Source organism: Oryzias melastigma, linkage group LG3 (assembly GCF_002922805.2).
Source record: "Oryzias melastigma strain HK-1 linkage group LG3, ASM292280v2, whole genome shotgun sequence".
NCBI lineage: Eukaryota > Metazoa > Chordata > Actinopteri > Beloniformes > Adrianichthyidae > Oryzias > Oryzias melastigma.
Genome location: NC_050514.1, coordinates 31,319,456 through 31,346,551, shown reverse-complemented (window position 1 = coordinate 31,346,551; position 27,096 = coordinate 31,319,456).

Sequence of the window (27,096 nt, the reverse complement as noted above, 5' to 3'; positions counted from 1 at the left end):
GCATCCTCATTGTGAATCCTCTTTCAGTTGCAGTTATCAGACAAGGCCAGTTGGATTGTGGACCCAGAATGTGGGCCATCATTGTGGGCTGCAGAAAACCTTGGACATCTCAGGTATCCCACCCCCCTAACGCTCTGTGTGGCTGCTATGTGACAGTTCCAGCCCAGACCCACTGTGCAGGTCTGCATGGATACTATAATCCATCCCGATACGTGCCAACCCCGTCCTCTACCCTCCATTCATCCCTCTCTTCTGGTAGCATCTCCCCAGAGAGCCTTTTACGCTGAAAAACGGTCTGCTGCTTTGCATGAGTTAAAATGTGATGGAGAGGACATTGTCTACCTCTGTGGTCAAAGTGTGTGATGCCAAACATGCAGCTGCTCTGTTATCTCATTCAGAGACAAAACAGCCCATTCTGCCTCTCACTTTTTCCAGTTCTGTTTGAAAACTACAGCCGTTATATCATTTCTGTTGGCTTTGGTCCTCCTGTTCACCCAATATTTTTTCCCAGATACATTTAAAGTGTTATTTATATCTGTTTTTTTAGTTAGTTTTTTTTCTTTACTACAGCTTCCTGTCACGTCTGCGGTCGGAGTTTTTCTGCGATGAATCTCAATTATGCCAAGGTCACCTTTCACAGCGGTGATCGCTCTCCGGCTTTATTGGAACTGGCAGCACTTCCACATTATTGTGGCCGCTCCTATTGACAGCAACTTCCGCTTTTAAAACAAAATGAGTGAGGAGGGAAAAAAAAACAGAAGGGAGTGCACACCAGTGAAAATGTAGCTTTTCCTCTAATCCTGCCTTTAAACTGTTTCCATGGTTTGTAATCACTTTTTTATGTTGCAACCCAGCAAGAGTAGAGTCACGTTTTCTGGGAAAATTATTCATAAAACAATATAAATGCTGCAATTTTTCACTTTTAGGAACTTCTTTTTAATTCATTTTGTGCCCAGCACGTTTCCAAAAATTGTATAATACAGTCATGAAGGAATTCAAAAAAAAAACTTTCTGGTAGAAATGGGGAAAAGTTAATGAGACGGCGAGCCATGGGGTAATTTCGGCACAAACAGGATTTGGAGGGTGCATGTGGGTAGATGGCACAGAGATGAGCATTCCAGCGTGTTTAATTGTTTCTTGGTTGCAGCATCTGTTGCCATGGAGGAAGCGGGTTGTGTGGGGTGAAGGCTTTCAGGGAGACAGTTAGCCTGACAATTGACGGTGACACGTTACTAAGTGTGAGCGCAGAGAGTTAGCTGAAACAATAGTCCTTTGATAGCTCTCTGATATAACTCGTTAAACAAGTGTTGCACCATTTACCTCTTTGATGTGGCTTATTTGTCCATTGTCTTCTGCCCACACACCCTCATTAAGCTGTCATTCTTCAAAGGCATCAGATTATAATGATGCAACCGATTCAAAGAGGTTCAAGTCTCACTGACTTGACAGCTTGGTCACTCCGTAGGGTATCGGTAAAGTCATAAGCATGCCTTGTTTATTTAATAGTGGATTAAATACATCAGATGTATGTTCTATTCATTCCAGTGGCTTAACTCAAAATTTCCTCAAATTAAACTTCATTAAAACCGAACTCCCTGTTGGCATCAAATCCATATTCACCATCTTTCTGTCAGCATTGATTCGTCCTCAGATCAATAAAGACCCACTCTGAAACTGTTTTTGGTGTTTCTAACCAAAAAAAAAAAAAAGCCTGAATTTTTGTCCAAATATTAAAAAAAGGTAATTTGCTTCCTTGTCAATACCAAATTAATGTCCTTTTGGAGCCAAATAGGTTTAATGCATAATTGCATTAATGAGCAATAAGGGATTATCATGTTCCTGTAGCATTTTTTTGATAATGGAGAACATTTACTAGGAAAATAAAGCTAAACATTTCATTTCTGAAGTTTTTTGTTCTGTTCAAATCATTGTGAATTAGTATGAAAATATTCTATTTGAAAATGAACTTATTTGTGACGCAGAAAATAAACTCATCAACAAGGAGAGGAAGGGGGGGCGGGGGGGGCTGCTTTGTGCAAATGGCCCCGCCCACAACACAGATGGGGATTTCTATTGACCTGCTGCTGCTCTGCAGAAACTACTCTATTTTTTTGAGTATAAGTTTTGTTTTTTTTTCATAGTTTGTGCAAAGTTTGGCGATGAAAAAACTATGAAAGCAATTCAATTTGATTGATTTTTTTTTTTTTTCAATCCCGACTTATATGTGATTGAAAAGAAATCATTAAGTAGCAGCAACTGCTTGAAAGCACAGTAGGTTTATGTTTCAGTGTTTTCTGCTGACAGCAATGCAGCAGATTAAGCGCCACTAAATCTTGTGCTGGGTTTGGTGGAGTTGATCAAAATGTCAGAGGATAAAGAATTCAATGGATTTAGTAATTTAAAGTGATACAAAGAGTTTAGTTGACTTGTTAGCATGTTCTCTATAATATGGTTATCTTAACAATAGTTCATATGTTGGGCTAATTAGGGCTGAAATCGATTATAATTTCCAGAACTTATTCGATTCACAAGAGAGTAGATTAATCCGATACAGATTTTTTTCTATTTTTTTGATCCATTCAACTCAATTTTAAGTTTACACATTTACATTTGTTTAGAAATACATTAATAATCAACTATGTTTTTAATATATTTATATAAATCTGATACAGTTCACACACAGTAAAATTTATTAGTGAAATAATGAGATTTTTAACAGCATACAGTGTTACATGGATTCTCTAAAGTAGAAGTTCTAACAAAAAAAATGTCAGATCATTAACATTGTAAACATTGTTCTGCTTCTACTGGAGGGTATTTCAGTTTGGGCACTAGGTGGCGCTCATGTTGTAGCATTACAACTGCTGTTACCTATACTATAAAAAAATACTGTCACTAATGGTGGATTAAAGGACCCAAACGCAGGAAACCAAGAAAGGTAGCTGAAAAGGAAAACTTTTAATAAATAAACTAAAACATGACAAAAACCATGGTAGCAATAAAAAGGTGAGATAACAGAACAGAAAAGACAATTCAAAACAGAACATGACTAAAATCACTAACATGAAGGACAAAAACCAAAGACCACGATCCTCACAAATAGGGTATGTCCTAGAAAGCAGCAGTTTTTTTTTTTTTGTTTGTTTTGTTTTTTTGGACAGCATAATCATAATTAAAAGAACAATGGGCATGCTCCTAAAATAGTTCAAAAGATGATTGGAATGGGTGTTTGGGTATCATCTTTGTCATTCCAATCCTTATCGGTAGCATCTCTCAGTCAGCACATTTCCACCTTTGAAGCATCAGCTGCCATCGCCCCGTTCTCACCCCACATTCTGCTTTTGTACTCCTGTACTTGCCTTGTCACTTCCCACATCAATGACTATAATTCTCTCCTCTGCGGTCTTCCAAAAATAAAAAAAATAAAAATCTACCATTAACTCCAGAGCTCCGCCTGCATCATCACGGACTCCTTCTTCTCAGCACATCTCGAAGAACTCCTCTGTTCCTCCTGGTCATTTTGGAATCCTCCTTTTACCTTTCAAGGCCATTCATAACCCCCCCCCCCCGTGTTTCTCTGACCTCCTCCATACCCCAGTCCCCGCCCACTCTCTCAGATCTTCATCCTCCAGCTGCATCACCGTGGCCTCCGTCTGCCTCAGCACCACGGGGAGCAGAGCTTTCTGTGACTCTGGAACTCACTTCCATCAGACGGCCAGAACATCGATTCACTTCCTGTTCTTTCAGAACTCGCCTGCTTAGAACAGCTTTCTCTTTAAATCTGTAAGTCTTGCATTACTTTGTTCCCTCTGTTCTTCAAAGTGTATCTTTTATTTTAATTTTGTTTTTATTTCTTAACAAAGTTTCCTTGAGTGATTTGTAAGTTGCTTTTAAAATAAAATGCATTATTGATGTATGCAGAACAAATGAAGAAATGTCTGCCTGTGGGCCTCATGTTAGCACTCTGCCATGTACAATCAAAGAGTATAAAAAACTGCACTGGTTCTGCCTTAGACTACATTACTAATACAGTACTCATTTTAAAAACTTAGACATATAATGAGTTTGTTTGAGTCTTTTCTAGGCATCTGAATGGCCAAGCTCCAGGTTGTCCTCAAAAAGCCAGAAAAAAACATGCTGGGTACATTCCAGTGAATGTACGTAGTAGTTTATTTATGTGGTGAAAGTACACACTACCATCATACAGTTAGAAAGAACCAAATTACTGCTTCAGTTCTTACCTGACCTAAAATGTACGTTTTTCAGCAAATTCAGCAGGTGGCCACCCGGCGGGATTTGTAATCAGGAGGCGTCAGTCACATTTTGGCCGCAGAGGGTTTTTGAAAAGTTACAATTTGACGCCGACTGGACAATTTTTTGGCCAATTGGACTGAAGTTTGAGGTCGCACAGTGCCAGTCCAGTGGAGGGCCAAGTTCCCCAAAAGTTGTCTGAAGATGATTTGGGCCTGACGATGACCGGACATCAGTCTGGCGATCCCGGCCACCGCTGGTTCAAATGGGGGAGATACCATTGAGGCTACAGGAATCTTATCATGGCATTGATGGCACCAGCGACTCCGAGACCAGTGTATGGAGGGATTGCAAAACTATGCAAAACTGTAAAATGGACTAACTGGGGGTTAGATTATATAAATTGGCTTCTTTCCACTCCTTTTTAAGCAAACAAGCTTTACTTGACTTAAATCATAATAACTATATTTAATGAATCAAATGTGACATAAGTGAGACTTTGTATTTTTGTTTTAAAAAAAATGCATTTCATTATTTGTGTAAGAAATTTGAAAAATCTGTGTGATTTTTTTTCTTTTGTCTTGCATTGTCAACAATCTATATGCTTATAATAAACCAGATCAAATAGTTAATTAATGAATCAATCAATCGACTAACCAATCAATCGCAGCTGAAAAGAATAAAAATAAGATAGAACACTGTGCTTTCTTGGGAGGCATGTTGTCCAAAAAATGGTCAATCGACAAGATTATAATGTTTGCTTAGAATCTGAGTTGCGAATGACCAACACATTCTCACTCCCAAATCGTCTCATATTGACGTTTGGTTTACGGGTAACCAAACTAAGTCAACTTCTTTTGGCTGGTTACCAATATAAATGGGGCTTTAAAAGTTCTGACTATTTGTCCTCGACACATTTTTGAAAATTAAAATAAACTTGTACAATTCTAAGTCTTTGTCCTGCCCCCTACAGGTTGCAACAAGGTATTACAGTCACATTTTGTGTTTGGTCAAATCATTTAAGTTTCATGTCATGATCTGCAGTTCCAGTAATGGTAACAGTCACCAAGACTCCTGTTCCCCCTCTGACTGGATTTTCAAATTTCAGCTGTGGGTGGAGTCAGGCGTTAACCTTACTGTTGTGTTACCCTTTAAGGACCCCTCTGCGTCACTTTTTGACGTTTCGAGTGTCCCTAACTTGTTGTTTTTTGATGTGCTGGCTGTTCGTAAAATCAAGGGTCTGCAGCCTTCAGGACACGGTACCTGATGCGGTACCAGGCGCAGACTGGTCCTCAGGATGTGTCCAGTACCGGTATCAGTACCCCAACCCAGTTCCGGACCCAGTACTAGACACGGTACTGGACCCAAACCAGACGCAGTACCCGGCGTGAACCAGTACTAAGTACCAGTGCACTCCACGTCTGGTACTGGACCGGTTCCAGTTTGTAGCCCGGAGGTTAGGGACCCTTGATTTAATGGAAACAGCCTGCACTTCAAAATACAAGTTGGGACACCCAAAGGTCAGTTTTTGACACAGAGGCTCCTTTACCAAACGTCAACATGTGATGAGTTGGGAGTGAGAATGTGTTGGAATAACCATTGGTGCAGAATATATACCCCTAGACTACCTGGTGGTTGATGGCCAATAGCACTTGATTTGGACGGTCCTCGTCCAGAAACATTTACAATCGTCCAAACAGAGCTGCTACTTTGCAGCGATCCCGTTGCCACTGCCCCGTGGTCGCTCGATTTTGAAATGGTGCCATCTCCGACACCTGACAGCCACCTGACTCTCGCCGCAGACATTTATGACCACTCCAGCGGTTTTCAAAAAGACAATAAGTTAGCCAGCAGCATGACATCTTGAGGATTCTGCCGATATCTCTCTATCGCGCTGTAGCTGTAGTATTGGGTACTGTAGTATAATGTGTCACATGTTGGTTTTGTAGAGTGGACATGCAGGCTCAGTCTGAATTACTAAACAGAAACTGCTCGGTGTAAAGTTCTAAGACTATAAGCAATGTGTCAGAGTCCAAATATCTACCTTTTTTTTTTTTGCAAGCACCCAAAGTTTTCTTTAAGTTTGGATCTTGAGCAGCAAACTATGTTTAGATCAAGAGGTGATGGTTTTCTTTACCTTACAAACAAGACAAAACCAATCATTTTTTCACTGCATTCATGGTAGATTTTAGCCTCTTTTAGCCTGAGGCGTGTTATGAATTCTGCTGCTGTTTGGACAGGTGTTTGTGGTGTAGTGCAGAACTTTTCCTACAATTTGCTTTTCCTTTTTCTGTTGTGTTTTTTTTTTTTTTAACTTTCCATGCTTATAAACCCATGTGACATTGTAACAGCTGCTAACTTGTTTTTTTCTTGTTTTTTTTTTAGCTGATTTTGTCATTGTTTCTGTGTTTGTCTGCCCCCTTTCTGTGCCCTCTGACCCCAACCAGTCATAGCAGATGGTCGCCCTTACTGAGCCTACTTCTGCTGGAGGTTTTTTTTTTTCTGTTGGGGGGGGCATGCCTCTTTGACGTGGCCTCATGCATGTTTAGTATGGGACTGTATTAAAACATTCTCAATGCAATCTGTTTGTTCCTTAATTAGGCTATTTTTATGAGCTGGCTTCAATCGAACTTAAAAAAGAAAATCATTTTTATAACCTTAAATGATTCTGTTATTTTCTTTTGTCTGTTTACTTTCTCTTCAAGATGATTTTGCTGTTAATCAGTCTTATATAAATAACACAAACACAACAGAATTGTACTCCCATTTGTTTTAAACAGTCCCTATTGATTTCCGATTAATACCTAACCTCACATCTCCTGTAGGACTCGTGTTTTAGCACATTTCCTTCATCGTAGAGGACTTGTCAGGCCGAGCTTTCCTGGTAAGAAAGTGTTCTGCTCTCCTGGCGAAAAAGCTCAGTGGACTCATAAATGTACAGTTTACTTCATGATCAAATTGCCCATAAACCATGATTGAGGACATCTATGACAATTTATTTTAAAACTGTCAGCTGTGATCGAGGCTCAACTGCTTGAGGAATGCTGATAAAGTTGGCACATTTATGTGGTTTGGTTTGCTTTCACACACTGAACCGTCCAGCGTGAACCACAGATGGGAGTTGATCAAACCACCGGGAGAAGAAATCGATTTCAGCAGCTTGTCTAATGGGGGCGATGTTGCCCCAAACAAGCTTTAAAAAAATAAGACTAAAAAACAAACAAACAAACAAACAAACAAAAAAACACCCAAACAAGTGACATTTTCCAACATTTTCCTTAATATTTTATTGTTTTTTAAAATTCCCTCTGTGAATGTTAGTGTGTATGTGAGAGTGTAGATCTGCAACTGACTGGTGACCTGTTCAGTGTTCCCCGCCTTCACCCAACTTTATCACCCCGAGAGGGATTCAGCTGGTTGAGAAAATGGATGGTTAAAATTTTGACAGTTTTTTTTTTTTTCCAAAATCCACAGAGTTGACATTATTAACCCTGGGCTCACGCTACGGTCTGGCTCTAGTGCAGACACCGGAGTCTTTACGTAACTTGATAAGTGCGAGAGCCGGATTTCCTTTTAAGTTGTGGCTATTAAAGTCTTAATATGACAAAAGTATTAATAAAAGTTCCCTAAATCTCAAAATGACCAGGACTTGTTTGTTTGAATGGCAGTAGTGTTGAACCAAACGTTTACACCTGCCAAATGAAACTGAATAAAGAAAAAAATATTGAATCAAACCTACAGATGTACAGATTTGATTCAAATAACTTTGAGACCCCTAACTAAATGAGATTATCTTAACCAGGGGTGGGTGAAGTTTTTGACTTCCGGACCACAAAGGGCTCTAAAATGCGACAAAGGGGGCCAGACCAGGAGCAGATGCTTGTGTTGATTTGAATATCCACGTCATAAAAGAAAAAAATAATACAGTATATAATTTGAATTAAAGTACGCTTTAATTTTGATTAAAGTAAAAAATAAAAAATAAAAAATCATATTTTGAAACAGAACCTGTTGGAATTTTTCTTGCCAATTTTACAGGTGGGTTGATGTTGAGAAAAACATAAATGTAAAGAAATGCAGCTGGTGTTTGAATGATCAGAAAAATATCTATCTGACCTGAAAAATCAGACAAGAACATTAGAAAAACAACAAATCTTTCTGCACCTTAACTAAGGTCAATGTTTGTACACCACTTATGGGTTGACACCTGAAATAAAGGGTCATTAACAACAATAATTAGGAATATCAATATAATTTGTTTTTGTTTGGTGGGCCAGATTAAACAACAGATGACATAAGGCCCCCCGAGTTGCAGTTTCCCCACCCCTCATCTAAATGCTCCTTAAAAAGACGTTCCTAGTATTTAACTTGATCCATGTTCTCAGCCTCGTAGTACATTATCACTCCACTATAGGGCAGTATAAAAGCTTTTCCTGCGCCTTTTAAAATGGCTGCCTCCATTAAATCTTTTGGCGGGAACATCTGAGCTAATTTTCTAAACTTTATAGTAAGAAAAACACATTTGTTACAGTTCTTTTATGATGTCTACTTGCTGCATTAAAATATAACAATTTTACTTTTTATAACACAGTTACACCATGTTAAAAAATGTAAGTTTCAAATTTGAGACAAAAGGTAAATAAGGTGATTTTTCCTGAACACTCATGTCAACATTTCTGCATCTTATAGCTGTGAGAAAAAAGAACTAAATTACCCAACGTATCATAATTGATACTTAAAAACAAAAAGAGTTATTGCATTTTTTTTCTTGTGGATTTCAAAGGTTTTAAAAAACATCTTGATTAAAAAAAATCTGTTAATTGTTTGATGTGGTGGGCTTTACAAGATTAAGAAACATAAATTATCCTCAATTGCTCCAAGCACTTGTGATATGACTAAGAAAAGTACATCTAAAATCTTAAATACTTCTTAATTAAAGTGTAAGTAGTGGCTCCTTGAAAGCAAAATACAATACACAAGTCTCTGGACTGCACTCTCTCCAACTTGACTCTTTTGGAATCAGGGTGTTTTGTTGAAGGCAATTCACATTTGACCATAAGAGCAGACTCTTCAGAATCATTTAAGTCCTCCTCTTATTTTTCTTTATAAGATTATTTTTACTATCTACTTTGGTCCTCATCAAATTTATTGAAAGCTTATTTGAATGAAAACTGTAAAGAAATGCCTCTGATGAATGTAAACAATATGTTACCATGAAAAGATGGTGTCACCAATTTATGTCCAACTATTTATTCTAGGACTCATTATTTGAGGTGAACCCTTGTACACAGAGGAAATGAATGAAGTGCCCTTCAAACATTCCACTGATTCTCTAAATGCCAAATACAAGAAGACCTGTCACGTTTTGATGAATGGGGAGCTGTGAGTTTGAGGCTTTTTCTTACATAAAAAGCCAGAGATGTCATAACTTAAGTCTGCAAGATGGACTTTAAAGTTGATGATGTGCCCAGAAAAAAAATTAGCTCAAATCATTTGTGAGAAAATTTAGAATATTCTGCACTATAAGGTGCAATAACAAGCCCAAACTCTTTTTTTTTTTTTTTTAAATCGGCCATGTGTCTAATAATCCGGGGCGCCTTTTGTGTACCAAGTTCCAAAATCTGGAAAAATGTTCTTGTGCAACTTTGGGAAGTCTCTGTTCGATTGACTGAAAGACCATCTCTCTGACACAGGAGCACACGGATGATCGTGCTTTGCACATTTTGAGGGACACAAGCGGGTCACAGTAATTCTGACAAGTGTTGTTCTTGGGAAACAATGTGACAGTACATTTGACCACATCTCAAGTTACCGCAGAAACCCACTTTAGTGCAACAAAAACATAGAGATTGGCCAGCATTTCAGACTGCAAGCTTTAGCCGGCCAGCACGATTAGGGTGCATTCACATCGAACACGATTCGCGTGGCGAAGGCGACCAGTTTCAATGTTAAGTCAATGGTACAGACCCAACATGAGGCGATCTGACGCAACAGCTGCGACACGAAGGTCTGGCAGCAGCTCAATTTAAGCAATTAGGCGCGGATTTAAATATCTGAAGTTTGAAAGGAGCTGCGTAGCATCAGCCAACCAGGAACTCAGATTTGGGCACATGACGTTTTCAGTGACTCAATCATTAGTCCAAAGTGAGCATTTTTGTCCTGAACTTTCATCTATTTCCTTAACCCGTTCGAGCTGCGAGGTTACAATGCTTATCTGGCTGCTTTGGGCGAAGGCGGGATACACTCTGGGCAGAACGTGGCGGAGCTCACCCGCTAAACTTGCCGGCAGACAGAGAGCCTCTGCAGGGCCTAAACGGGACATTGAAGAAAAACGAAAAAGGTCTCCTAATTTTATTTTTTGCCCCGTCGGGTTAATGCGAGACAGAGAGGTTTCGAGCCCAGCCACAGAGACACAGAAACACAGTGGAAGCGGCTGTCAATCAGACACAACCCCCTGTACCAGGAAAATATTTCAGTAATAATCATATAAACCCAAACACGGAGACATGATTACTGATGTTTTTACAGAACTTTTCACACGAAATAAACCAGATTTCTCAAAATCTTGTCTTCCATACATTCTAGTTGAGATCTCCACAGACACCGTTCCTTATAGCGGTCATCCTAAATGCATTAGCTGGTAGCTCCTCCCACATGCTGCTGCAGCATCAAACTCAGGAACACATTTTTTGACAGGCGACGACCAGTGAATCTGTTGAACAACGAAAGAGAGAGGGGCAGGGCACAATATTTGTCAATTTGAATTTGTTTTCCCGTTGTTTATTTTCGTGGGAGAAACGAAGACACGTTCCCAGCTCTTGAATGACGTCATGAAATGGGCGGCACCCACATACAGCGGCAGGCGGAGCCTCAGGAAGTCGTTTTACTTCTAGGTAGGAAAAAACCCATTAAGAATACCTAATAGTTCACATATAATTTAGTTTGTTTTTTTTGTTTTTGTTTTCCAAAGTTATTATATGATATTTTATATGGATATACTTTACACTGAAAAGTTTGAGAAAATTATTGTATGGCCCCTTCAAAAGAAATGAAAAAATGGACCCCTAATTGAGACTGTGCCTTATAATATCGTCTGGAAAATAGGTTATAAGTTCATGAATTACTTTGAACAATTGGTTCATGTGAACAAAGAAATAAAATAAAAAAACATTTACTCAACTGGTAAAGTTAAAATTATGATTAAGCTGAGCTCTACACTTAAAGTCCATCTCAGACGGTTTGGCAGCAAATAACAAGCAGCTGTAGTCGAGCGGAAGGTGAACCCAATGAAAGACAACAGTGTTTTTGGCCAAGTGCCATCCCACATCAGCAACAAACACAAAGAAATGGAGAGAAACACTAGCAGGAGGGAAAAGTGTCACACGACTTTTTGGCAAACACCTTTCATTTCCTCTCCTTTATCGGGGCTTTTTTTGAGCGAAACAATTTTTAATCCGTAGTCCGTTGCAAAAGCAAATGCAAGGTACTCCTTAGAGTTTGGGGGCTGGTGCTAGGCGGGGGAAACAAGGGGGCAAAAAAAAAAGCATACATTTACACGGTTGAGTGGTGTAATCTTCATGAAATACCGGTAAATAGGGAAAGGAAGCCTGGTGGAGCTGTAGATTAATGCTGCTATCAAATGGCCTGGGACAAAGAAGGGGATGGCTAATGAGCTGGAAAAGGCAGGGCTGTTCGCCGTTTAAATGATACCGTAGCACCATCTCCCCACTGGCCGCCGCACAGACATGTTCACACATTAGGATGTCGCTGACAGCAACGTAGGATAAATATTGGAAAATGTCATTTAAGTGAAAACCACTGGGACGCGTTTGATATTTTAGGGATGGTTTCACAGGCGCCTATACGGCTTTGACTCCTGCCCATACGTGGCGCGTTCCTTCCCATTCAATTTTTGTGCACAGTTACTGGTAATTCTCAAAAAAATTGCTTTCAGTCCCCCCCTCCCGCCTCCTCTGTCACTCCATTTCTCTCCGCCTCTGTCCCTTCTCTGTGTGTGTGCCCCCTCTTGCTATGATCTAATGAAAAAACAGTGTTCTGTCTTTTGCCTGTTGCCCGTGGTATCATATATGGCATGCTTGTAATCTCCTATGACTGTCGCCTAGGTGACAAGAAGAGCAAGATGAACTATAGGGATTAGATAAATTTCTCGTGGCCCACGGAGGCAGCATTAATTTTTGATGTCCTACTGCCTCAAAGATACTTTCGCAGGCATAGTTTCATGTTTTATTTAGGGTGGTGTTGGAGCTAGGTTAAATTTTCAGCAGACAGACATCCTGAAAAAGCCTGGCGGCATGCAGGAAATAGGATTTTTGGAAGCCAAAGTGGCCTTTTATCAAGGGTCACGAAGGGAGATGGAGGGAGAGAATATGAGCATGGTTTCTTTGTGAAGCAGCACACGCTCAACCAACACAACTTTTACCGCAATTAGATCAAAATTTGAAAAGAAAAAAAAAACCTGCAACAAATTTCCCTTAAAGGTACACTTGAAAAATATCTCTATCTCTATTCTGAGTGCAGTCAAACGCACAAGCGGGCTTCAACCGCTTTAGGCGTCGACATATTTATCTTACTTGAGCCAAGTGACAGTTGTCTCCGCAGCCATTTCATTTTACATACTGCCACGAAAAAAGAAGGAGAAAACTGAATTAATCAAATCTGGAGGGGTTGGGAAGGAATGGGGTTGTGTGTCGGAGGAGCAGCGGCGGGGAGGTGGCCGATATATCCCCCAGTCTTGCAATGAATCAGAAAAGATGGGTAAATAAATAAATGTGTTATGTATGACCAAGCACACAGACAGGGCTCTGGGGCTACTTGCTGGTCCAACTGAGATGCACTCAGACAAGTGAATAAATCAGCACACAATTAGAGCTTGTGATTTCATTTATGGTACCTACGAGCGCTCCGGTGGCAGATTCTGGCAGATGTCATTTCTAGCCAATTGATTTTGCTGCTGTCCCGAGGCCCGAGCAGTCATGGCCCCACTCTCCGAATTACAAATGGATGGGAAGCGCCAGCCAAATAGCTGTCCAGGCAATTTCTGCATGATAGGAGTAGAATAATGTAAGAGACTGCACTGGCACTGAAGAAACAAAGACGTAAACAGCCGCACACATCACCGGGGAGCTCTGCTGTAAACATGTAAGCACGTTCATCTTCGTGGAATTTATTTGTGCCCCAGAAAGCGCATCTTGCATCAAATATTGGTGTGGAATTCTTTGAAGGTAGCCCCTGAGTGTCTTTGTTACAGTAAATCAGATTCTGCTCTGCAGTGAATGTGCTAGAAAACCAGAGCAAGGACATTATTTCCATGAAATCCGTAAATGTTTTTGGGTTTGTGCAACTGTGGAAAAAAGGGACACAATCATGCCACACTGAACACCGTTATCTCCATCATCTGGAGAGATCACTTGAACACATGCAACGTAAATTGCCAATGTCATTTCAAAGCTGGAGCAAAGAAAAAAATGTTTAAAAAGTGCTGGGTCTGAGGCAGTTCATCAATTCGCCAATGGCAATTTTCTCTGTTTTTTCCGTTTTTTTCCCCTCAACTTTGGTTTTACAACTTCCTTCCTGTGAAATGGACTTTCTCCTCAAACAAAATTCCATTAGCAGTGATCTCTTTTGGGTATGTTTTCTAAAATTGAACTGATGCAAATTAGGTAGTGTGTTAAAAAAGGGTGGATGTTCACATTTGAGACCAAAAAAATCAAAAGCAATACGTGGAGATTGTTAGTGTCCAAAGCTTTCATTTTCATAAATTTAGAGAATTAAACTTTAAAGTCAACCACAGCTTTCAATGTTGCCTGTTTTTATTTACTTCTGAGGGATTTCCAATGGAAATTTGCAGAATGAAGACTTGTGAGTGAGGCCTTTCTCACAGCAGCTTGTTGAAGTGGTTTGGTCTGCTGGGTCTTCAGAACATTTTCTTGGATTTTTTTTTTTTTTTTTTTTAGCTGAAGTGCATTGTGTAGTTTACTCAAGTAGTAGATAATTTTTAATGTAAACCAGTTAAAAACATGCAACCCAAACCCAATTTATTTTTAAAACAACTGTTTAAAACTCAAAACACTATTAAACCTCCAAATGGAGAACCCTGCCAAAAAAAAAAAAAGTTATACAATGATAATAAGCTGTTCTGTGAGCACAAAGTGACCACTTTGTCGACTAGCTGCTTAAAAAAAACAGCATGAAGGTCCAGTTTAAAACAACACAGTTCTGACTAAACTTCTAAACCGGGGGTGGGCAAACTTTTTGACTCGTGGGCCACAAAGAGTTCTAAAATTTAACAAGAAGGCCGGACCAAGAGCATATGGAGTGTAAGAGAAAGAAAAACATGGAATTAGGACAAAAACATCCTTTACCTTCAAATGAAAATTGCCATTTTAAAATGATTATTTTCTTTTGTTTTCTTATTTTAGTGGCAATTGCACCAATGGTTTGATGTCCCTCAGGGAAAAAGACAGTGCTGTGTTCTTGTGGTGTTGGAATGATGGGAAAAACGTTTGTCCATCTCAGAAAATACATCAGAAAAACAAGATTTTCATCACCACATAAAAGCAAAATAACTTTTTTGCACCTAAAAAGAAAAAGTAAAATAATCCGTAGTGCACCATCCATAGGTAGATGCCAGTATTACAGTTAAATAAAACATTAATAGGCCAAATCATCAATTCTCAACTGACCCTCCTGGTAAAGTGATGGTTAAATAAATGAAATAAGACATTAATAAGGGTTGTCAATATGGCCATGTCCAAATTCCCACTTAATCTCTAACTGTTAAAAAAACTATAGGGCAGGACTATCTAGTGCCCTGGATTTTAAAATTCTATTCTAACACCAAGTTCACTACTTTTCTTTTTTTTTTTTTTTTTTTAAAACAGCACCATTTTTATTATAACGTCACCGATTTCACGAGTAAAAATCTAATCACTACAAGTATTTAACGTCATCCATTTATGACTCCACTTTGTTCTAATGATGAAAATGTGGATGGTTTCTTAAAAAAAACAAACAAAAAAAAAACCCTAAATCAACTTTTTTTAGCTGTTGACCTCTATAAACGGGGTTTTGAAAGTGCAGTCTGTTGGTCATTGCCCAACTTGTTTAATTCTAGAAAATATAGTCAAAAACTCTATGTGCTGCTCCCTACAGATTGAATTGAGGTATTACATTTGAATTTCGTGATTGGTCAAACCATTCAAGTTCCACATCATGATCTGCAGCTCTAGTAATGATAACAGTCCTGTTCCCAGGCCGCACCCCTCTGACTGGAGTATCACATTTTGACTGTGGGCGGAGTCAGGCTCCAACTTCCCTGTTTGGTGACCCTTTAACCAAACATCACTAGGTGACGAATGTGATGGTAGGACCAAAAATTGCAGTGGACCAAGTTTTGTGACCGAAACTTAAACAATAAATAGATAAACTTGAGACCCGCTGACACTATGAACTTAAGAATGAGAGAACAGATGACCTGAAAAAAGCGAGTGTGAAACCACACTTATATACACTGAGGATAATTAGCTGAAACGAAGACAGCTGTGGAGGCTCATCAACCTAAACCTGCTGTAACTGACTGCTTGTTAGCTTGACTACAGAACATTTCAGGAACCAATAAGGGAATAACTGACAGAACAAATTCAGGAGTCCAATCCTCACAACTTTGTCTGAGTGTTATTTAAATTTTCCTATCCCCCTCATCACATGTATTATTTACACTCCAACAGTGATCCTGCACATGTTACATTTGTTTTGACAGCTGATGTATGCGCCTCCCGAGCGCTGAGATATGCATTACACTTCTGAGTAAGAGTCAAAACGGGGTTAAATAGGAATTTTTCAATAATTCATTTCTTCCAAGAACTCACCATCTCTTGCCTAACCTGGACTCTGTCCTGTGAATAGATTCAGTGGTTTAAGCTTCAGCCGAGGTTTGAAACTGGATTGAAATCTGAAGGTGGTCCTTGTTTGGGTGATGCTTTCAATAAAAGATTCTGCGAAAAGAATGAACACGAGATGAAAACATGTTTCCCCTAAAAGAGAATGAGCTAGCCCACATACTGGATGGAGAGAACAGGCAGTTCCAGAATGACTGAGTTTAAATAAGCAGAGAGAATAAACACTCTTTTGTAAAATAGAAAGAAAAGTTTAACGACCACTTGACAAATGTCAATTACATCCCATTTCTTGTATTCTTGATGGATAAACATTCATTCTTACAAATGTTGGAATTGAAAATTCAAATGTTTCTGTTTTTTATTACAGTTCTTATATTTATTTGACAGTGTTTTCTATTTTATACAGTTCTTGTTCCCTTAACAACCTGACTTCACACTGACAGAACCTCAACTGTCTTTATAATAAAAATGTCCAAAAATGATGGGACATTTGTAAGGCAAGTACACTTGCGTTGTTTGGTTGATGCTGTTCTACGATGTCCTTACTCTGCACTCTTGTCATTAGTAAGGTGTGAGTTCTGGCTCCTCTTTTGGCCGCACACGCAAAAACTACGCTCTAATTTCTAACAGTTGTGCTCAAGGAGCAAGGGTCACACAAGTACCGCCCACTTTCACATGAACATGAGTAATGGGCTCCTTCTGCAGTGTCCAGGACTTGAAGGGGTTGAAATGTACATGACGTATCAATATCTCAAACTTCATCTGCATGGGTTGTATAGGACCCAATCTGAATTCTTCCCTTCTCCCTTCCCCTCCATTTAAAGGGGAAGTTTAAGTGCAAGTCAGGTCCAAACGGAGGGAAACAAAGTCCTCCGTCACAAGGGTAAACCGCGTCACGCTGAGAAGCGCTTTTCTTCACGTGGGAGCACTCTAAAACACACAGGATTACATTTAAATGTAAGTAATGACTTTTTGTGGTAGCATGACATTTTTAAAGTTATAAAACCACGGTTGTTTATTTATATTCAAGCGCTGGAAGCTCCGCACTAAAGCTAGCGTGATTATTGGTGACGTCATCAAATGAAAGTTACGCCTGAAGTATGCAACATTTTTTCAAAACTCTCTGTTTGGAGGGCTAAATGGGAAGTGAGAAGGGAGGAATTCAGGTTGGGCCCAATCGTTTACTATGACTTGTCGCCCACAGCATGCCTGAAAAAAATGTGCATAGACATTTTCACTCTTCGGGCTTACCGAGCCAGGTCTTATTTAAAGGTCTTATTTTCTTCACAACCTTTTTAGAAAGTGTGCTTGGGTCTAAAAATGATAAAACCACATGTAAGTATCAGAAAACAAAAGACAGAAAAACCGACATGGAGCAGTGAGAGTTGAGGAAAACAAGGAAAAGGAAGACGCCCCACTGAGGAGACAGCTGCCATGTGGCTAGAGAACGCGAGAGACAGAAAAAATGTTGGAAGTCAGTAGTATTAAATATATGATCTCTGGTTTAATAATGTAGACAGGGCAGCCATAGTGGTTAGTCATACTGGGGAGTGGCATTTGGAGTTGGGAGAGGGATAAGATGAGTGTTAATGACCCACGGGGGTTCTGTCCACAGCAGGGAGACAAAGCTCTGCATGTTGGCTCAAGAGGATGAGCTTACTGTGCTGAAGGGTCATCCATCAATGCAGCAGCATTAATATATATGCATCTGATTTAATGCCATGTAGAGCAGGCACAGCTTGAAAAAAAAAGTATTTTTACCACATTTTTTTGTTTTCACACAATGGGTTACTGTTGCATATAGAGTCTGACGTGACTTATAGTGAGGTCCAAACTTCTCATGTTGGGTGTTTCTGCTGGTAAGAGAATGTGCAGCATCCCATTGGTTAAATGCTCAACATCAGAGCTGATGAAGAAACGTCCTCTGTGTCTTTTTTCCAGTAAAAAAGAAAAGGTAGAGTAAAGCCAAGCGTCAGAGTCGCTGTCTAAGATGAAAAAGCAAAGTTGCCCCACTGCATATGGAACATGGCCTCCAGCAATAGATCGCTAAATGAATGCCTGAGGCAGTAAAAATCCAATGAGTTTAAGAGGGAAAGAGGGGGAGCCATCATGGAAGAGCATGAGTCTCGTGACTACATGTAGTCCACAGAGATGGAGTTATTAAAATGAAAAAAATGGTGACTCAATATGAAAGGGTTCTCCTGACAATGAATGCCTAAAGACAATGAAATTAGTGTTTCTGATGGTTTTCTTGCATGTTCTTGAGGCATCTTTCTTGTGATGGAGGACATAAATATAGAAAATTCAGCTTAAAATTGCATTTTGTGTTTTATTCTATATAAATTACTGGAGTAAAAATGCAAATTAAAAAAAGCTGAAGTAAAATCCACAATGGGAGGGTCACAAGCTCCCTGCTCCACTCATCTATAAAGCCTCGTTTTCACTGAGCGGTTTGTGTTCACGGCGCATGCATGGTGTAGACCGCTGGCGTGTCGTTGCGTCATTGTAGTGCGACGACTAGAAAAGAAAACTGCAATGAAGGTCATCCAGCAGCTCGTCTTCTTCTTTCTCCATATTTTGTACAGAGTTTTTAACAAAAATGCAATATTATCTGAAAGAAGAATTCCGCCATAAAGACGAAAATGTTGGAAACGCTAGCTTAGCGCTATATTGGTGGAACGGACTGTACCGTACCGGACCGCTCAGTGGAGGCTTTAGATGACTAGATCCATGTACAGAATGTCTTTCTCATCCGAGCTAGCATCTGGATCTAAACTGTCCGACTGGATAGCTCCAATATTTCTTGCAATTTTTGTTGTATCAGTAATGCAAGAGAGGCTGTGAGCTAGTGGGAGAGAGCGCAAAAAAAGTAAAAAAAAATAAGCGATGATAGGAAATGTTGCAGGCTTTTTCACGGCAATGGTCCCGCCAAAAACTCTGAAGCCATTTTTTCTTCTATTTTATTTTAAATTAGTTATTCCAAGCAATCAAGCAACGCTGGTAAAAGTGAACAATTGGATCAATTAATAAAAGTTCTGTAATTTGTTAAGTTTATAACCATTAGTTTTCATCAAACTAACATTTTGAGTTGACCGCTTACTCATCTTAAAACTTCCATTTTATAAAAACTAATATTTTTAAATGTAACAAAGTACAGAACTTGTGTTACTTGATCCAATGTTTTACTTTTACATTGAAGAATGCCTTTGCAATATAGTAAAAACAGAGGTTCACAACCGTACAAAGATATGTCAGACGTAAGACAACGAGACATCAAATTATTAGATCGCTTGAAAGGGAGTGGGAGGAAGCGAACTTATATAATCACACCCCAGCTCGACCATACCATTTCTTTTACATTAATTATCATTTTCTGGTTCAAAACATTTGAAAATAACTTTTAGAGTAACTATGCCCTAGAAAATTACATGCTTATTTTGGCTAAAATCAGCATAAACATCATTAAAAACCTCTGGGAATGCTTTGAAAATAAATGAAAAACTGATTGGACTTTAAAACTAATTGTGATGTATAAAACAGAGTAATATTATTATATTTTCGAATGCTTTTTCTGCACATTAACTGATGAAAATCATATTGCAGTCACAGAGTGAATGGGCAGGAAAAGGTGATTCATTTTACACTCAAAGACTTAAATGGACCAAACCAGCAGGGAAAAAAAATAAAAAATAAAAAAAAATAATCACACAGTTATAGCAACTGTGATATATGATCAGGACAGAAAAAATGAAAGCACAGAGAAAAAAAAACAAAAATAGTCCAAAGAAATGTGTTTCAAATGATATAAAGTATATTTAAACACATAGTTATGAAATGTTTTAACCATTTTTTTAATATAAAAGGAGACATAATTCTCACGTTAAAAATGATGAAAATACCTGAAGGGTTAACAAAAATAGCAGAAAAAGACTAATACCAAAAGGCAGTGTAAAACGCAATCAGGTAATAATATAATTCTAAAAAAATACTATTTTTTATTATTATTATTTGTACTGTATTTTAAATCTGTGTTTTTCCTTTTAAACAGGGGACGTCTCTTTAAATTGGGGGACATTTGTTTACCGCCTTGGTAATTCATCTTTCACATAAAAACATGGAAGTAAGATGGAGCCGCCACTGCGGTGCTTCATTTTGGAAATGAAAATTGCATCGTGATTTATTGCAAGCATTTATCAAAACCAATAAGCAGGAAACGGATTTGGTAATATTGGTAAATAAAGCAAAAACAATAAAACAGATGTAATTGTAAAACATCAACAAAACTAGAAGTTCTCATTTTGACTTGACATGAAAATTACTCTTAATTCCTAAACAAAAATGTGCTTTTGTTTTTTGGGTGTGACAGAAGTGACCGATGTAATAAGGGACGGGCGGATCAGCTGCACCTCTGCGTCTGCAGCAGCAGGGGTTAAAATTGATCGATTTATTATCTAATTCCTCCTTAATGATTTCCATTCCCACGTGTCAGTGGATATTTCCATGTGTGGGCTAGAAAATGAGGAAAAATTACAAATTATGCGGGTCATCTGGCTTCCCATAATTTGAAAATTTGCTTGCTCACAACAAATATGTAGCAAGCATAAAATCGGTCAGGACAAACCATGTTGAATGACCACAGCGGTGTCGCTTTTTCAGAGCAAAACAGCCTGAAAGCCCTTCTTTGTTTTCTGTTTTGAAGAGTTCAACAAAATCAGATGATGCATTTCCTGCTGCGCCCTCGCTCAACTTGCTGAAGCTACAAAATCTACAGATATATTGAATATGTGACCAGCAAACAAATGGATTATCTGACCCTGGAGGGAAATCGGCTTTTGCAGAGGTGACTGGAGATGTTGTTGTTCTGCTGTAACCCAGAATGTTTGCCTCGTCCTTCCCAAAAATAGTCCCAGCAATGACAGTGGGCAAGGACGTTTTGTTTCAGCGAGACTTCAAGGTCTTCTCAACTGTTCCTAATATGCATTGATTCTACAAGCTGTGGTGATCAAGGCCGAGCCGAACAGTGGCGGGAGGTTTAGAGCCTAGCTATTAGACTCACGCTATGCCAAAGACCATCTCCCAAACCAAATCTTAGATCTGCTGAGATGGAACTACGTTTCAAGCAGAGTGGGAATGAATATTGTTTGGTTCTCAGCAGGGTTCTGAGTGGCTCCCTTGTGGTCTATCAACATTTCAATGGCAGCTCATCAGCTGTAGCCAAAATATGAATGATAGAAGCCCAAAAGTTCAATTGTAAAACAAATTTATCAAAAAAAAAGATAAAGATAAATCCAAATGTCAAATCATTCAAATGAAGTCATTTGACAAAAACACAACATGTTGTCGAGTACTCACAAATGTGTCTTTACAGAGCAATTTAGGATTTTAGACGTCAAGGAAACTGGCCAACAACAGTGTTCTGTGAAAAAAATGCAAATGTTACCAAATCAACCACGTTTTTTAAATATATTCAGTTAATTTAAACTTGTTCTTTCTAATGAATGACCTATTTTATTAGGCACACTTGGTTGATGAATTCACAACCACCTTTATATCCTTTATTTTCATCACCCATTTTCCACAGTTGTGAAGAAATTAGGACACAATCAATAAATGATCCGCTCTGTCTTAAAAAAAAGGGTTATATATCAGTGTCCTATCTTATTTTGGAAGTATATTTCTAATTATATTTCTAAAGGCTTTCATAGCGTGTCCTAATTTTTTAACATTACTGTAGGTACCATTTCAATCAATCAATCAATCAATCAAGATACTTTATTAATCCCCTGGGGGGAAATTCATTTGGATCTATTTGGTGCTGAACCAGTACTTTTGAAACTGTTCTGGTGGTGCTTAAACAGCTCCTTCAAAAATGAGATGACACAATGTTTTCTAAAACATTTAGGCATGATGAAGCAGCTCGGCAGGGTGAAGGAGAGCATGTGGATGTGTTCAATGCTACGGTCACCAAAATAACTGCGCGATGGTGAGGCATTGGCAGAACTTTGCCGTAGTCAATTTTGTAATGGCATCATCCGGACCCATCACTGGACTGCCACTGCGCAACCTCAAAATGTGCCTGAGCAGCCAATGACTGATGTCAACTTTTGGAGAAAAATTGTCTGGCCTCGGTAAATTGTTACCTTTTTCTTAAAACCTCACCGCCACCATGTGGTGAGTAAAAATGCAACTCGTGCCTCACAATTACAAATGTCGCCACGTCCTGAATTTTAGGGCTGGTATCAATTATATTTTCCAGAAACGATTAATTTCGATTCACAAGAGCCTGGATCGATTCAGACTTTCTTCTTTCGATTCTTCAAATCAATTCAATTTTGACTTTACACATTTAGACACATTTGTTTAGAAATACAATAATAATCTACTTTATGATTTACATATATTTATATAAATCTGATGCAGTTCAAATACTGTAAAATCTATTAGTGAAATAATGAGATTGTTAATTGCACACCGTTGCTTTCTCAGAGGGAGAAGCTCTAACAAAAATGTTCAGATCATTAACATTGTAAACATTGTTCTGCTTCTCCTGGAGTTTCAGTTTGTCCACTAGATGGCGATCGCGCTATAGCATCACACCTTATTCCAGAATAAGAGGACAGTGTGAGAAAAAAAAACAATGCTTTAGACCACAAATATTTACTTTAAAAATATTTCCTTAAAAGAGTTTGGAAAATTTGCAAAAAAACTTGAATTTGTTATGGAGGGGTGCTGGAGGACCCAAAATGCAGGAGAGTGAGAGAGAAGGTGATCTATTGAGAAGTTATGATGGATGAGCAGAGATCCTGGATGGCAGGCGGTCGGTCGATGGAGTGACGAGAGGAAATCCTTGAAGAGAGAACAGTAGATGTTAGAGGTAGAAAGCCAGCGGTATAAGTCTTAGGTTCAAACGTGGCTTGGTAATAGCTTTGTGTCGATGTACTCTACTGGAGTGGAACAGACGAGCAGACGTTGGCTGATGGGTGTGGATGTCCTTAAAATGGCGAGCAGGTGTGCAGGATCCAATTTTTAGCTAGGTGGGTGGCCATGATACCCAACAGAATTCCACACGGTGGCATGTTGGGATACGTGACCGTAGCCTAAGATGCTGGATTTCCTTTCGACAGTCTGCAGTGCGGTGCCGCATCTCCGTAAACATGTATTTCACAGCTCATCACCACAATGTCGGCCAGTTTTTGAAACTATGTACACATTAGTCCCATCTATCAGGTTGCTACATTTTAATATTTTGCTTTAAAGTACAAAGAAACTTTCTCTCGCTTCGCCTTACGCATTTTGACCACCACAGCCTCATCCATTCTTATATGAACCCGCCCACAATCACTGCAAAGATAAAATGATTGGCTGGAATTTTGCAGGAAACCTGGCAAAAATGGACATGCCCAAAACAAAACATGGAAATGAAGCACCAAAATCTATGTTTTGAAATGGGATGAGTGGTACCATTTATGGTGGTTCCGGTGCAAACTTGGCACTAAGTTTTGGTACCATCCCCAGTGGAGTCTCAGTTTTTCCCTGCTCGCCTAAAATCAAAAACAATATATAAAAATTTTACTGAACATTAACTTTCATCTCGCTTTCATTAGTTCCTCCCAGGAGAGCTTTTCTTGACAAATTAAGCCCCCATCTATCCCCACCCACAAGCTAACTGATACTCAGGGGGGAAATGAGCAAGGACACAAATGTTCTTATTTAAGATAACTAGTAAACTGCTCTAATTAGGCCATGTTTTCAAAGCTCCAACTTTCTTTGGGAGGGATTTTATTATTTTCTTGCAGCATCATGCACACATACATTAAGAGCTTTTTTTATTTTTACACAGACTGACTCTTGGATTTATTCCCATAGTATTTCAGAGAGTGTCAGAGTCTACAGGCTTGCTCGTGCCGTTGGGAGTACTATTTCATTTAGATATGACATGTGCCCAATTATGAGGTCCCTCAACAAGCTTAAATGCCTCCCATCCTACCCATGCCTCACCATAAACAAGCTGGATTACCAATACGTTTGGGAAGATCAATGATTTTGTACTGAGGGCCAATCACACGCTACATTGTTAGTTATACATTCAATGCCTTGAGCACGGCTCTGCTTTGTCTTGCCGTTGAATAAATCTTCGAGCTTGCCGTGCTCCGTCTGCAGACGGAGATGCATACGATAATTCAGTCTGTCACTTCCAACACTGTCACATCAACAGGTCTCGCAGCCAAACATAACTGGTATGCATTTTGATCACGGCGAAAGGCAGCAGCGATTCCAGTTCTGCAGCAGCATACCTGGCTGTGTTCTCCATCAAAGCAACGCAAGGACACATTTAGGTCATAACTAATCAACTTTTATTCTCCTGCCTCATTATAGTATACCCTTAGCTAATAAACAAAGCACTGGAAACATGTTCACCTGTTCATTCCACCCATTAGGTCTGCATAATGTCTACTAATTATGTTTGTTCATCTATAAGCCCTAATTATGTTGAGGTCTGATAATTAGCTGGTTCTCGACTTTGCGCCTGTTTCTTCACTATCAGTCTGGCACAAATAATGGCTATTCTCATTTCTGAAGGGATCCCAGGACGCTGCATGCATGAACGCTTTAACGACTTTAGCACTTCCTGTGGCACCGAAGAGTGAATACTCCATGACCCACTCTTATTTCACTTAAGTCTTTTCAAAACAGCTTGATAAACAGTGTTTAAACCTATTACAATGGAAATGTGAACAATTAAATTCTGATTTAAAAGTATTATTAAATTGTATGCTTTGCTGTAATATTAGTATTTCTGAAGGAAGCTTTTAGAAAAGCGATACTTTAAGACATTCTTAGTATATCCACAGATTTGGCCAAGGACCAAGATAAAGTATTTGATCTTTCAAAAGGGGACTCATGCCATTTGTTTTTCCAACTCCCCCTATTCCCAATGAGTAACCCTTCCATATTTTTGGCATTTCTGTGGTTTCTGCACATTATGATTACCAGATCAGTTGTTTTATATATGAGTTCAAAGCAGGAATAGACTGTGTGATTTCAAAAAAAAAATATGAGGATTGTTTTTTTATTCACTTGTACCAGCAGCAAACTACTCAAAGCAGAAGATTTTTTTTAAGGAGATAGACGTTCATGATACAAGTGTGATAATGAATGTCAGTTAAATTGTGATCTAGACAGAACAGAAAAAAACTATATATAACAGACTCCCATAGGAAGAATGGTGGCAAGAAGAAGGAAAAGCTAACCAGGTTCAACTAAAATTATGGAGTCATTCTTGGAGAACTGATTGCCTAAATGGAAGCAGCTGTGGTGATTACAAACCCAAACCTGGTGTGAACAGGAGTCTGGGGAACCGGAACAGAAAGCCAATTTACTGAATGTAACCGTAGCAACTGAACAGGACTTAACTAACCTGAAAACACACCTGAAGGTACCGAGTCTCACTGGAAAGTTGAAGAAAACCTCACTGAAAAAAGTAAAGTGTTGGATCAATTAACAACAGTTCTGTCATTTGTTGCATTTAATATTATTTTTAAGGCCGGAAATCAATTAAAAAAAAAAAAAAAAAAAAAACTAATTAACCGCAAACCTGAGAGAAAAAAATTAATTGCGATTATTTATTTTTAGTTACAGTATTTGCAGACTTATCTGAATAATCACAAAACAAAATCTACACACAAACCTGTACATTTGAAACAATTGTCTAATTAAGGATGTCAACTGATTAAAAAAGTGTATCACAGTTTTGTGTTGGGATTTAACACTATTGATCTAAATTAGGTAAACTAGGTAAATCTGATGACAATTTGCAGCTTTTGAACAAAAATAGGCCAGAGAGAAACTTTTCCTTCATTGCTATTGTCTGAAATGTTTAAATGTATCCAGTGTTAACTCAGAAGTATAATTTGTGAGTTCAAAACACATAAACAGTAAGAGAAGCAGAACTCTAAAGACTTTCATGTTTGCAGCATTACTCCAAGAAAACAAAGACGCTGACAAACGGCCAGAAGAAATGGACCTGCAGACCTGAAAAAAAGGTGACTAATTTGCATTAATAAATGGTAACGCTTACTTATTAGCATACAAAGCTCTAATTATTAGATCTTTTATCAAAATAAAAATTTGAGTTGATGGTTTACTCAACTAAAAAAAATTTATTAAATAACATTTTTAAATGTACAAAATTGCTGAACTTGTGTTGATTGATCCAGTTCTTCACTTTTTACAGGGCTGATAACAAAGTCTATACATCATGAAGTAAAACAAAATCAGCTACTAAACATGACAAGAACCAGCAATCAAAAACATATGACTCCTTTCAGTTTGTGGCACAACTCACTTTTTTCGTGGAAAAGGTTTAAAGCAGGGCTCAACCTGCAGCTCCAGAGCCATGTGCCTCTTTTACCCCTCCATCTTTGGTTAAAGAAAACAAAAAATCTAGTTTTGAAAAGTAACTGTAAAATGAAAAGCAAATAAATAGCAAAGTGAACTAACTCAAACGTAACAGTGTAACTCCATGAGGTTCCTAACTAAAAACAATCCATTAATATTTCACGGTTTACCCAAAACACTTGTGACAGATTTTTGACTGCTTTGTACCACAGACAATCAATTGAAGGTCTGTAAGAACAACCAGAATACATACTAATAATGCTGGATCATAACATGGTATTATTTTCTATTATTGAAAAATGAAACATTTCTGATATCACAAGAAATACTCAGACAATTTAATGTGTAAGGGCTTGCTGAGGGTAGTGATAAGTCCTCAAAAGAAGTGCATGGCTTCAAGGGCCATCTGCAGTCAAAGCAACACTGCCCGTAGAAATGCTTAAGGTACCAACCAACAAATCTTATTACACTTCCTCCATTACTGCAAAAAACTCCATTACTGTAGTTTTAAAAACTACATTAAAAACAG